The sequence below is a fragment of the Garra rufa genome, unplaced genomic scaffold (genome assembly GCF_049309525.1).
Source record: "Garra rufa unplaced genomic scaffold, GarRuf1.0 hap1_unplaced_001, whole genome shotgun sequence".
NCBI classification, from domain to species: domain Eukaryota; kingdom Metazoa; phylum Chordata; class Actinopteri; order Cypriniformes; family Cyprinidae; genus Garra; species Garra rufa.
In genome coordinates this window covers 19817596-19830092 of record NW_027394276.1, presented here as the reverse complement: position 1 = coordinate 19830092, position 12497 = coordinate 19817596, and the positions used below count along the sequence as shown (strand labels likewise).

At 41.5% G+C, this 12497-nt stretch overlaps 20 non-coding genes across 20 annotated transcripts; all 20 read left to right on the top strand.

The window, feature by feature from the left end:
• The first annotated feature begins 469 nt into the window (after positions 1-469).
• On the top strand, positions 470-588 carry LOC141302442 (5S ribosomal RNA). Its single transcript, XR_012342429.1, has one exon. It is a non-coding gene; the product is annotated as a 5S ribosomal RNA (ribosomal RNA).
• An 84-nt stretch (positions 589-672) lies between these two features.
• On the top strand, positions 673-791 carry LOC141302441 (5S ribosomal RNA). Its single transcript, XR_012342428.1, has one exon. It is a non-coding gene; the product is annotated as a 5S ribosomal RNA (ribosomal RNA).
• Positions 792-875: 84 nt separating this feature from the next.
• Positions 876-994, top strand: LOC141302440 (5S ribosomal RNA). Its single transcript, XR_012342427.1, has one exon. It is a non-coding gene; the product is annotated as a 5S ribosomal RNA (ribosomal RNA).
• Positions 995-1747: 753 nt separating this feature from the next.
• Positions 1748-1866, top strand: LOC141302438 (5S ribosomal RNA). The gene has a single exon (XR_012342426.1). It is a non-coding gene; the product is annotated as a 5S ribosomal RNA (ribosomal RNA).
• A 753-nt stretch (positions 1867-2619) lies between these two features.
• LOC141302437 (5S ribosomal RNA) lies at positions 2620-2738 on the top strand. The gene has a single exon (XR_012342425.1). It is a non-coding gene; the product is annotated as a 5S ribosomal RNA (ribosomal RNA).
• Positions 2739-3491: 753 nt separating this feature from the next.
• On the top strand, positions 3492-3610 carry LOC141303364 (5S ribosomal RNA). Its single transcript, XR_012343346.1, has one exon. It is a non-coding gene; the product is annotated as a 5S ribosomal RNA (ribosomal RNA).
• Positions 3611-4363: 753 nt separating this feature from the next.
• LOC141303291 (5S ribosomal RNA) lies at positions 4364-4482 on the top strand. Its single transcript, XR_012343273.1, has one exon. It is a non-coding gene; the product is annotated as a 5S ribosomal RNA (ribosomal RNA).
• An 84-nt stretch (positions 4483-4566) lies between these two features.
• Positions 4567-4685, top strand: LOC141302435 (5S ribosomal RNA). Its single transcript, XR_012342423.1, has one exon. It is a non-coding gene; the product is annotated as a 5S ribosomal RNA (ribosomal RNA).
• A 753-nt stretch (positions 4686-5438) lies between these two features.
• Positions 5439-5557, top strand: LOC141302434 (5S ribosomal RNA). The gene has a single exon (XR_012342422.1). It is a non-coding gene; the product is annotated as a 5S ribosomal RNA (ribosomal RNA).
• An 84-nt stretch (positions 5558-5641) lies between these two features.
• Positions 5642-5760, top strand: LOC141302433 (5S ribosomal RNA). The gene has a single exon (XR_012342420.1). It is a non-coding gene; the product is annotated as a 5S ribosomal RNA (ribosomal RNA).
• Positions 5761-5844: 84 nt separating this feature from the next.
• LOC141302432 (5S ribosomal RNA) lies at positions 5845-5963 on the top strand. Its single transcript, XR_012342419.1, has one exon. It is a non-coding gene; the product is annotated as a 5S ribosomal RNA (ribosomal RNA).
• Positions 5964-6716: 753 nt separating this feature from the next.
• LOC141302431 (5S ribosomal RNA) lies at positions 6717-6835 on the top strand. Its single transcript, XR_012342418.1, has one exon. It is a non-coding gene; the product is annotated as a 5S ribosomal RNA (ribosomal RNA).
• A 753-nt stretch (positions 6836-7588) lies between these two features.
• On the top strand, positions 7589-7707 carry LOC141302430 (5S ribosomal RNA). Its single transcript, XR_012342417.1, has one exon. It is a non-coding gene; the product is annotated as a 5S ribosomal RNA (ribosomal RNA).
• Positions 7708-8460: 753 nt separating this feature from the next.
• On the top strand, positions 8461-8579 carry LOC141303363 (5S ribosomal RNA). The gene has a single exon (XR_012343344.1). It is a non-coding gene; the product is annotated as a 5S ribosomal RNA (ribosomal RNA).
• Positions 8580-9332: 753 nt separating this feature from the next.
• On the top strand, positions 9333-9451 carry LOC141303290 (5S ribosomal RNA). Its single transcript, XR_012343272.1, has one exon. It is a non-coding gene; the product is annotated as a 5S ribosomal RNA (ribosomal RNA).
• Positions 9452-9535: 84 nt separating this feature from the next.
• LOC141302429 (5S ribosomal RNA) lies at positions 9536-9654 on the top strand. Its single transcript, XR_012342416.1, has one exon. It is a non-coding gene; the product is annotated as a 5S ribosomal RNA (ribosomal RNA).
• Positions 9655-10407: 753 nt separating this feature from the next.
• On the top strand, positions 10408-10526 carry LOC141302427 (5S ribosomal RNA). The gene has a single exon (XR_012342415.1). It is a non-coding gene; the product is annotated as a 5S ribosomal RNA (ribosomal RNA).
• Positions 10527-11279: 753 nt separating this feature from the next.
• LOC141302426 (5S ribosomal RNA) lies at positions 11280-11398 on the top strand. Its single transcript, XR_012342414.1, has one exon. It is a non-coding gene; the product is annotated as a 5S ribosomal RNA (ribosomal RNA).
• Positions 11399-11482: 84 nt separating this feature from the next.
• LOC141302425 (5S ribosomal RNA) lies at positions 11483-11601 on the top strand. Its single transcript, XR_012342413.1, has one exon. It is a non-coding gene; the product is annotated as a 5S ribosomal RNA (ribosomal RNA).
• An 84-nt stretch (positions 11602-11685) lies between these two features.
• On the top strand, positions 11686-11804 carry LOC141302423 (5S ribosomal RNA). Its single transcript, XR_012342411.1, has one exon. It is a non-coding gene; the product is annotated as a 5S ribosomal RNA (ribosomal RNA).
• The last annotated feature ends 693 nt before the right edge of the window (positions 11805-12497 follow it).

The following is a 12497-nucleotide window of genomic DNA, read 5'->3' as shown; positions in this document are numbered from 1 at the left end:
TGCTAATTTTAGAGCTCACCTTTCCATTCACCACCTGCAAACTTTGGATTACACTTTCTGTGGATTGTATATACACCGGTGGACACTCACATTGGACTTATCAACACACTGGGATTCTTGGACTGTTTTTAGGGTATGGACAAATGAACTGTATTCTTTTAACAGCGTTTACCTCGTTTTATCGTGTTGTTTTAAAGTCTTTTATGTGAACCTTGTAAATAAACCAAATCTATTTAAACCAATCTTCTTTTATGTCTCATTCTTTTAACCACTAGTCATCTCTCACAGTTAAATCTGACCCCATTTTAGTCTTGTAACTCGGCTGATAAGGCCGATTGTTACACTTGGATGGGAGACCGCCTGGGATTACCAGGTGCTGTAAGCTTTTGCCTTTTCTTCACTATTTATATAATATGCTGGCTTTTACGGAGGCTGATCTTTAAATAGCCCACTTTTTGGAGCAGCCCTCGCTTACGGCCATACCGCGCTGAGAGCGCCCGATCTCGTCTGATCTCGGAAGCTAAGCAGCGTCGGGCCTGCTTAGTACTTGGATGGGAGACCGCCTGGGAATACCAGGTGCTGTAAGCTTTTGCCTTTTCTTCACTATTTATATAATATGCTGGCTTTTACGGAGGCTGATCTTTAAATAGCCCACTTTTTGGAGCAGCCCTCGCTTACGGCCATACCGCGCTGAGAGCGCCCGATCTCGTCTGATCTCGGAAGCTAAGCAGCGTCGGGCCTGCTTAGTACTTGGATGGGAGACCGCCTGGGAATACCAGGTGCTGTAAGCTTTTGCCTTTTCTTCACTATTTATATAATATGCTGGCTTTTACGGAGGCTGATCTTTAAATAGCCCATTTTTTGGAGCAGCCCTCGCTTACGGCCATACCGCGCTGAGAGCGCCCGATCTCGTCTGATCTCGGAAGCTAAGCAGCGTCGGGCCTGCTTAGTACTTGGATGGGAGACCGCCTGGGAATACCAGGTGCTGTAAGCTTTTGCCTTTTCTTCACTATTTATATAATATGCTGGCTTTTAGAAAGACGTGTTTTACCGCTCTATTTATTACAATCATTTAAATGTATTATAGAGTTTTAAGTGTTTTACATGTTTTTTAGGCCATTTTATTACTCTTAACATTTTAAGTGAGTGTGTGTCTTTAAAAAATGGATGGTTGGCCTGCCATGTGACTAGACACATGACAGGAAGCAGGAAGTACAACTGTATAAGAGAGCAGCATGACAAACAAAGGACAGTCACCAAACTGTTGGATTGAGGAGTTGCTAATTTTAGAGCTCACCTTTCCATTCACCACCTGCAAACTTTGGATTACACTTTCTGTGGATTGTATATACACCGGTGGACACTCACATTGGACTTATCAACACACTGGGATTCTTGGACTGTTTTTAGGGTATGGACAAATGAACTGTATTCTTTTAACAGCGTTTACCTCGTTTTATCGTGTTGTTTTAAAGTCTTTTATGTGAACCTTGTAAATAAACCAAATCTATTTAAACCAATCTTCTTTTATGTCTCATTCTTTTAACCACTAGTCATCTCTCACAGTTAAATCTGACCCCATTTTAGTCTTGTAACTCGGCTGATAAGGCCGATTGTTACACTTGGATGGGAGACCGCCTGGGATTACCAGGTGCTGTAAGCTTTTGCCTTTTCTTCACTATTTATATAATATGCTGGCTTTTACGGAGGCTGATCTTTAAATAGCCCACTTTTTGGAGCAGCCCTCGCTTACGGCCATACCGCGCTGAGAGCGCCCGATCTCGTCTGATCTCGGAAGCTAAGCAGCGTCGGGCCTGCTTAGTACTTGGATGGGAGACCGCCTGGGAATACCAGGTGCTGTAAGCTTTTGCCTTTTCTTCACTATTTATATAATATTCTGGCTTTTAGAAAGACGTGTTTTACCGCTCTATTTATTACAATCATTTAAATGTATTATAGAGTTTTAAGTGTTTTACATGTTTTTTAGGCCATTTTATTACTCTTAACATTTTAAGTGAGTGTGCGTCTTTAAAAAATGGATGGTTGGCCTGCCATGTGACTAGACACATGACAGGAAGCAGGAAGTACAACTGTATAAGAGAGCAGCATGACAAACAAAGGACAGTCACCAAACTGTTGGATTGAGGAGTTGCTAATTTTAGAGCTCACCTTTCCATTCACCACCTGCAAACTTTGGATTACACTTTCTGTGGATTGTATATACACCGGTGGACACTCACATTGGACTTATCAACACACTGGGATTCTTGGACTGTTTTTAGGGTATGGACAAATGAACTGTATTCTTTTAACAGCGTTTACCTCGTTTTATCGTGTTGTTTTAAAGTCTTTTATGTGAACCTTGTAAATAAACCAAATCTATTTAAACCAATCTTCTTTTATGTCTCATTCTTTTAACCACTAGTCATCTCTCACAGTTAAATCTGACCCCATTTTAGTCTTGTAACTCGGCTGATAAGGCCGATTGTTACACTTGGATGGGAGACCGCCTGGGATTACCAGGTGCTGTAAGCTTTTGCCTTTTCTTCACTATTTATATAATATGCTGGCTTTTACGGAGGCTGATCTTTAAATAGCCCACTTTTTGGAGCAGCCCTCGCTTACGGCCATACCGCGCTGAGAGCGCCCGATCTCGTCTGATCTCGGAAGCTAAGCAGCGTCGGGCCTGCTTAGTACTTGGATGGGAGACCGCCTGGGAATACCAGGTGCTGTAAGCTTTTGCCTTTTCTTCACTATTTATATAATATGCTGGCTTTTAGAAAGACGTGTTTTACCGCTCTATTTATTACAATCATTTAAATGTATTATAGAGTTTTAAGTGTTTTACATGTTTTTTAGGCCATTTTATTACTCTTAACATTTTAAGTGAGTGTGTGTCTTTAAAAAATGGATGGTTGGCCTGCCATGTGACTAGACACATGACAGGAAGCAGGAAGTACAACTGTATAAGAGAGCAGCATGACAAACAAAGGACAGTCACCAAACTGTTGGATTGAGGAGTTGCTAATTTTAGAGCTCACCTTTCCATTCATCACCTGCAAACTTTGGATTACACTTTCTGTGGATTGTATATACACCGGTGGACACTCACATTGGACTTATCAACACACTGGGATTCTTGGACTGTTTTTAGGGTATGGACAAATGAACTGTATTCTTTTAACAGCGTTTACCTCGTTTTATCGTGTTGTTTTAAAGTCTTTTATGTGAACCTTGTAAATAAACCAAATCTATTTAAACCAATCTTCTTTTATGTCTCATTCTTTTAACCACTAGTCATCTCTCACAGTTAAATCTGATCCCATTTTAGTCTTGTAACTCGGCTGATAAGGCCGATTGTTACACTTGGATGGGAGACCGCCTGGGAATACCAGGTGCTGTAAGCTTTTGCCTTTTCTTCACTATTTATATAATATGCTGGCTTTTACGGAGGCTGATCTTTAAATAGCCCACTTTTTGGAGCAGCCCTCGCTTACGGCCATACCGCGCTGAGAGCGCCCGATCTCGTCTGATCTCGGAAGCTAAGCAGCGTCGGGCCTGCTTAGTACTTGGATGGGAGACCGCCTGGGAATACCAGGTGCTGTCAGCTTTTGCCTTTTCTTCACTATTTATATAATATGCTGGCTTTTAGAAAGACGTGTTTTACCGCTCTATTTATTACAATCATTTAAATGTATTATAGAGTTTTAAGTGTTTTACATGTTTTTTAGGCCATTTTATTACTCTTAACATTTTAAGTGAGTGTGTGTCTTTAAAAAATGGATGGTTGGCCTGCCATGTGACTAGACACATGACAGGAAGCAGGAAGTACAACTGTATAAGAGAGCAGCATGACAAACAAAGGACAGTCACCAAACTGTTGGATTGAGGAGTTGCTAATTTTAGAGCTCACCTTTCCATTCACCACCTGCAAACTTTGGATTACACTTTCTGTGGATTGTATATACACCGGTGGACACTCACATTGGACTTATCAACACACTGGGATTCTTGGACTGTTTTTAGGGTATGGACAAATGAACTGTATTCTTTTAACAGCGTTTACCTCGTTTTATCGTGTTGTTTTAAAGTCTTTTATGTGAACCTTGTAAATAAACCAAATCTATTTAAACCAATCTTCTTTTATGTCTCATTCTTTTAACCACTAGTCATCTCTCACAGTTAAATCTGATCCCATTTTAGTCTTGTAACTCGGCTGATAAGGCCGATTGTTACACTTGGATGGGAGACCGCCTGGGAATACCAGGTGCTGTAAGCTTTTGCCTTTTCTTCACTATTTATATAATATGCTGGCTTTTACGGAGGCTGATCTTTAAATAGCCCACTTTTTGGAGCAGCCCTCGCTTACGGCCATACCGCGCTGAGAGCGCCTGATCTCGTCTGATCTCGGAAGCTAAGCAGCGTCGGGCCTGCTTAGTACTTGGATGGGAGACCGCCTGGGAATACCAGGTGCTGTAAGCTTTTGCCTTTTCTTCACTATTTATATAATATGCTGGCTTTTACGGAGGCTGATCTTTAAATAGCCCACTTTTTGGAGCAGCCCTCGCTTACGGCCATACCGCGCTGAGAGCGCCCGATCTCGTCTGATCTCGGAAGCTAAGCAGCGTCGGGCCTGCTTAGTACTTGGATGGGAGACCGCCTGGGAATACCAGGTGCTGTAAGCTTTTGCCTTTTCTTCACTATTTATATAATATGCTGGCTTTTAGAAAGACGTGTTTTACCGCTCTATTTATTACAATCATTTAAATGTATTATAGAGTTTTAAGTGTTTTACATGTTTTTTAGGCCATTTTATTACTCTTAACATTTTAAGTGAGTGTGCGTCTTTAAAAAATGGATGGTTGGCCTGCCATGTGACTAGACACATGACAGGAAGCAGGAAGTACAACTGTATAAGAGAGCAGCATGACAAACAAAGGACAGTCACCAAACTGTTGGATTGAGGAGTTGCTAATTTTAGAGCTCACCTTTCCATTCACCACCTGCAAACTTTGGATTACACTTTCTGTGGATTGTATATACACCGGTGGACACTCACATTGGACTTATCAACACACTGGGATTCTTGGACTGTTTTTAGGGTATGGACAAATGAACTGTATTCTTTTAACAGCGTTTACCTCGTTTTATCGTGTTGTTTTAAAGTCTTTTATGTGAACCTTGTAAATAAACCAAATCTATTTAAACCAATCTTCTTTTATGTCTCATTCTTTTAACCACTAGTCATCTCTCACAGTTAAATCTGACCCCATTTTAGTCTTGTAACTCGGCTGATAAGGCCGATTGTTACACTTGGATGGGAGACCGCCTGGGATTACCAGGTGCTGTAAGCTTTTGCCTTTTCTTCACTATTTATATAATATGCTGGCTTTTACGGAGGCTGATCTTTAAATAGCCCACTTTTTGGAGCAGCCCTCGCTTACGGCCATACCGCGCTGAGAGCGCCCGATCTCGTCTGATCTCGGAAGCTAAGCAGCGTCGGGCCTGCTTAGTACTTGGATGGGAGACCGCCTGGGAATACCAGGTGCTGTAAGCTTTTGCCTTTTCTTCACTATTTATATAATATGCTGGCTTTTACGGAGGCTGATCTTTAAATAGCCCACTTTTTGGAGCAGCCCTCGCTTACGGCCATACCGCGCTGAGAGCGCCCGATCTCGTCTGATCTCGGAAGCTAAGCAGCGTCGGGCCTGCTTAGTACTTGGATGGGAGACCGCCTGGGAATACCAGGTGCTGTAAGCTTTTGCCTTTTCTTCACTATTTATATAATATGCTGGCTTTTACGGAGGCTGATCTTTAAATAGCCCATTTTTTGGAGCAGCCCTCGCTTACGGCCATACCGCGCTGAGAGCGCCCGATCTCGTCTGATCTCGGAAGCTAAGCAGCGTCGGGCCTGCTTAGTACTTGGATGGGAGACCGCCTGGGAATACCAGGTGCTGTAAGCTTTTGCCTTTTCTTCACTATTTATATAATATGCTGGCTTTTAGAAAGACGTGTTTTACCGCTCTATTTATTACAATCATTTAAATGTATTATAGAGTTTTAAGTGTTTTACATGTTTTTTAGGCCATTTTATTACTCTTAACATTTTAAGTGAGTGTGTGTCTTTAAAAAATGGATGGTTGGCCTGCCATGTGACTAGACACATGACAGGAAGCAGGAAGTACAACTGTATAAGAGAGCAGCATGACAAACAAAGGACAGTCACCAAACTGTTGGATTGAGGAGTTGCTAATTTTAGAGCTCACCTTTCCATTCACCACCTGCAAACTTTGGATTACACTTTCTGTGGATTGTATATACACCGGTGGACACTCACATTGGACTTATCAACACACTGGGATTCTTGGACTGTTTTTAGGGTATGGACAAATGAACTGTATTCTTTTAACAGCGTTTACCTCGTTTTATCGTGTTGTTTTAAAGTCTTTTATGTGAACCTTGTAAATAAACCAAATCTATTTAAACCAATCTTCTTTTATGTCTCATTCTTTTAACCACTAGTCATCTCTCACAGTTAAATCTGACCCCATTTTAGTCTTGTAACTCGGCTGATAAGGCCGATTGTTACACTTGGATGGGAGACCGCCTGGGATTACCAGGTGCTGTAAGCTTTTGCCTTTTCTTCACTATTTATATAATATGCTGGCTTTTACGGAGGCTGATCTTTAAATAGCCCACTTTTTGGAGCAGCCCTCGCTTACGGCCATACCGCGCTGAGAGCGCCCGATCTCGTCTGATCTCGGAAGCTAAGCAGCGTCGGGCCTGCTTAGTACTTGGATGGGAGACCGCCTGGGAATACCAGGTGCTGTAAGCTTTTGCCTTTTCTTCACTATTTATATAATATTCTGGCTTTTAGAAAGACGTGTTTTACCGCTCTATTTATTACAATCATTTAAATGTATTATAGAGTTTTAAGTGTTTTACATGTTTTTTAGGCCATTTTATTACTCTTAACATTTTAAGTGAGTGTGCGTCTTTAAAAAATGGATGGTTGGCCTGCCATGTGACTAGACACATGACAGGAAGCAGGAAGTACAACTGTATAAGAGAGCAGCATGACAAACAAAGGACAGTCACCAAACTGTTGGATTGAGGAGTTGCTAATTTTAGAGCTCACCTTTCCATTCACCACCTGCAAACTTTGGATTACACTTTCTGTGGATTGTATATACACCGGTGGACACTCACATTGGACTTATCAACACACTGGGATTCTTGGACTGTTTTTAGGGTATGGACAAATGAACTGTATTCTTTTAACAGCGTTTACCTCGTTTTATCGTGTTGTTTTAAAGTCTTTTATGTGAACCTTGTAAATAAACCAAATCTATTTAAACCAATCTTCTTTTATGTCTCATTCTTTTAACCACTAGTCATCTCTCACAGTTAAATCTGACCCCATTTTAGTCTTGTAACTCGGCTGATAAGGCCGATTGTTACACTTGGATGGGAGACCGCCTGGGATTACCAGGTGCTGTAAGCTTTTGCCTTTTCTTCACTATTTATATAATATGCTGGCTTTTACGGAGGCTGATCTTTAAATAGCCCACTTTTTGGAGCAGCCCTCGCTTACGGCCATACCGCGCTGAGAGCGCCCGATCTCGTCTGATCTCGGAAGCTAAGCAGCGTCGGGCCTGCTTAGTACTTGGATGGGAGACCGCCTGGGAATACCAGGTGCTGTAAGCTTTTGCCTTTTCTTCACTATTTATATAATATGCTGGCTTTTAGAAAGACGTGTTTTACCGCTCTATTTATTACAATCATTTAAATGTATTATAGAGTTTTAAGTGTTTTACATGTTTTTTAGGCCATTTTATTACTCTTAACATTTTAAGTGAGTGTGTGTCTTTAAAAAATGGATGGTTGGCCTGCCATGTGACTAGACACATGACAGGAAGCAGGAAGTACAACTGTATAAGAGAGCAGCATGACAAACAAAGGACAGTCACCAAACTGTTGGATTGAGGAGTTGCTAATTTTAGAGCTCACCTTTCCATTCACCACCTGCAAACTTTGGATTACACTTTCTGTGGATTGTATATACACCGGTGGACACTCACATTGGACTTATCAACACACTGGGATTCTTGGACTGTTTTTAGGGTATGGACAAATGAACTGTATTCTTTTAACAGCGTTTACCTCGTTTTATCGTGTTGTTTTAAAGTCTTTTATGTGAACCTTGTAAATAAACCAAATCTATTTAAACCAATCTTCTTTTATGTCTCATTCTTTTAACCACTAGTCATCTCTCACAGTTAAATCTGATCCCATTTTAGTCTTGTAACTCGGCTGATAAGGCCGATTGTTACACTTGGATGGGAGACCGCCTGGGAATACCAGGTGCTGTAAGCTTTTGCCTTTTCTTCACTATTTATATAATATGCTGGCTTTTACGGAGGCTGATCTTTAAATAGCCCACTTTTTGGAGCAGCCCTCGCTTACGGCCATACCGCGCTGAGAGCGCCCGATCTCGTCTGATCTCGGAAGCTAAGCAGCGTCGGGCCTGCTTAGTACTTGGATGGGAGACCGCCTGGGAATACCAGGTGCTGTCAGCTTTTGCCTTTTCTTCACTATTTATATAATATGCTGGCTTTTAGAAAGACGTGTTTTACCGCTCTATTTATTACAATCATTTAAATGTATTATAGAGTTTTAAGTGTTTTACATGTTTTTTAGGCCATTTTATTACTCTTAACATTTTAAGTGAGTGTGTGTCTTTAAAAAATGGATGGTTGGCCTGCCATGTGACTAGACACATGACAGGAAGCAGGAAGTACAACTGTATAAGAGAGCAGCATGACAAACAAAGGACAGTCACCAAACTGTTGGATTGAGGAGTTGCTAATTTTAGAGCTCACCTTTCCATTCACCACCTGCAAACTTTGGATTACACTTTCTGTGGATTGTATATACACCGGTGGACACTCACATTGGACTTATCAACACACTGGGATTCTTGGACTGTTTTTAGGGTATGGACAAATGAACTGTATTCTTTTAACAGCGTTTACCTCGTTTTATCGTGTTGTTTTAAAGTCTTTTATGTGAACCTTGTAAATAAACCAAATCTATTTAAACCAATCTTCTTTTATGTCTCATTCTTTTAACCACTAGTCATCTCTCACAGTTAAATCTGATCCCATTTTAGTCTTGTAACTCGGCTGATAAGGCCGATTGTTACACTTGGATGGGAGACCGCCTGGGAATACCAGGTGCTGTAAGCTTTTGCCTTTTCTTCACTATTTATATAATATGCTGGCTTTTACGGAGGCTGATCTTTAAATAGCCCACTTTTTGGAGCAGCCCTCGCTTACGGCCATACCGCGCTGAGAGCGCCTGATCTCGTCTGATCTCGGAAGCTAAGCAGCGTCGGGCCTGCTTAGTACTTGGATGGGAGACCGCCTGGGAATACCAGGTGCTGTAAGCTTTTGCCTTTTCTTCACTATTTATATAATATGCTGGCTTTTACGGAGGCTGATCTTTAAATAGCCCACTTTTTGGAGCAGCCCTCGCTTACGGCCATACCGCGCTGAGAGCGCCCGATCTCGTCTGATCTCGGAAGCTAAGCAGCGTCGGGCCTGCTTAGTACTTGGATGGGAGACCGCCTGGGAATACCAGGTGCTGTAAGCTTTTGCCTTTTCTTCACTATTTATATAATATGCTGGCTTTTAGAAAGACGTGTTTTACCGCTCTATTTATTACAATCATTTAAATGTATTATAGAGTTTTAAGTGTTTTACATGTTTTTTAGGCCATTTTATTACTCTTAACATTTTAAGTGAGTGTGCGTCTTTAAAAAATGGATGGTTGGCCTGCCATGTGACTAGACACATGACAGGAAGCAGGAAGTACAACTGTATAAGAGAGCAGCATGACAAACAAAGGACAGTCACCAAACTGTTGGATTGAGGAGTTGCTAATTTTAGAGCTCACCTTTCCATTCACCACCTGCAAACTTTGGATTACACTTTCTGTGGATTGTATATACACCGGTGGACACTCACATTGGACTTATCAACACACTGGGATTCTTGGACTGTTTTTAGGGTATGGACAAATGAACTGTATTCTTTTAACAGCGTTTACCTCGTTTTATCGTGTTGTTTTAAAGTCTTTTATGTGAACCTTGTAAATAAACCAAATCTATTTAAACCAATCTTCTTTTATGTCTCATTCTTTTAACCACTAGTCATCTCTCACAGTTAAATCTGACCCCATTTTAGTCTTGTAACTCGGCTGATAAGGCCGATTGTTACACTTGGATGGGAGACCGCCTGGGATTACCAGGTGCTGTAAGCTTTTGCCTTTTCTTCACTATTTATATAATATGCTGGCTTTTACGGAGGCTGATCTTTAAATAGCCCACTTTTTGGAGCAGCCCTCGCTTACGGCCATACCGCGCTGAGAGCGCCCGATCTCGTCTGATCTCGGAAGCTAAGCAGCGTCGGGCCTGCTTAGTACTTGGATGGGAGACCGCCTGGGAATACCAGGTGCTGTAAGCTTTTGCCTTTTCTTCACTATTTATATAATATGCTGGCTTTTAGAAAGACGTGTTTTACCGCTCTATTTATTACAATCATTTAAATGTATTATAGAGTTTTAAGTGTTTTACATGTTTTTTAGGCCATTTTATTACTCTTAACATTTTAAGTGAGTGTGTGTCTTTAAAAAATGGATGGTTGGCCTGCCATGTGACTAGACACATGACAGGAAGCAGGAAGTACAACTGTATAAGAGAGCAGCATGACAAACAAAGGACAGTCACCAAACTGTTGGATTGAGGAGTTGCTAATTTTAGAGCTCACCTTTCCATTCACCACCTGCAAACTTTGGATTACACTTTCTGTGGATTGTATATACACCGGTGGACACTCACATTGGACTTATCAACACACTGGGATTCTTGGACTGTTTTTAGGGTATGGACAAATGAACTGTATTCTTTTAACAGCGTTTACCTCGTTTTATCGTGTTGTTTTAAAGTCTTTTATGTGAACCTTGTAAATAAACCAAATCTATTTAAACCAATCTTCTTTTATGTCTCATTCTTTTAACCACTAGTCATCTCTCACAGTTAAATCTGACCCCATTTTAGTCTTGTAACTCGGCTGATAAGGCCGATTGTTACACTTGGATGGGAGACCGCCTGGGATTACCAGGTGCTGTAAGCTTTTGCCTTTTCTTCACTATTTATATAATATGCTGGCTTTTACGGAGGCTGATCTTTAAATAGCCCACTTTTTGGAGCTGCCCTCGCTTACGGCCATACCGCGCTGAGAGCGCCCGATCTCGTCTGATCTCGGAAGCTAAGCAGCGTCGGGCCTGCTTAGTACTTGGATGGGAGACCGCCTGGGAATACCAGGTGCTGTAAGCTTTTGCCTTTTCTTCACTATTTATATAATATGCTGGCTTTTACGGAGGCTGATCTTTAAATAGCCCACTTTTTGGAGCAGCCCTCGCTTACGGCCATACCGCGCTGAGAGCGCCCGATCTCGTCTGATCTCGGAAGCTAAGCAGCGTCGGGCCTGCTTAGTACTTGGATGGGAGACCGCCTGGGAATACCAGGTGCTGTAAGCTTTTGCCTTTTCTTCACTATTTATATAATATGCTGGCTTTTACGGAGGCTGATCTTTAAATAGCCCACTTTTTGGAGCAGCCCTCGCTTACGGCCATACCGCGCTGAGAGCGCCCGATCTCGTCTGATCTCGGAAGCTAAGCAGCGTCGGGCCTGCTTAGTACTTGGATGGGAGACCGCCTGGGAATACCAGGTGCTGTAAGCTTTTGCCTTTTCTTCACTATTTATATAATATGCTGGCTTTTAGAAAGACGTGTTTTACCGCTCTATTTATTACAATCATTTAAATGTATTATAGAGTTTTAAGTGTTTTACATGTTTTTTAGGCCATTTTATTACTCTTAACATTTTAAGTGAGTGTGTGTCTTTAAAAAATGGATGGTTGGCCTGCCATGTGACTAGACACATGACAGGAAGCAGGAAGTACAACTGTATAAGAGAGCAGCATGACAAACAAAGGACAGTCACCAAACTGTTGGATTGAGGAGTTGCTAATTTTAGAGCTCACCTTTCCATTCACCACCTGCAAACTTTGGATTACACTTTCTGTGGATTGTATATACACCGGTGGACACTCACATTGGACTTATCAACACACTGGGATTCTTGGACTGTTTTTAGGGTATGGACAAATGAACTGTATTCTTTTAACAGCGTTTACCTCGTTTTATCGTGTTGTTTTAAAGTCTTTTATGTGAACCTTGTAAATAAACCAAATCTATTTAAACCAATCTTCTTTTATGTCTCATTCTTTTAACCACTAGTCATCTCTCACAGTTAAATCTGACCCCATTTTAGTCTTGTAACTCGGCTGATAAGGCCGATTGTTACACTTGGATGGGAGACCGCCTGGGATTACCAGGTGCTGTAAGCTTTTGCCTTTTCTTCACTATTTATA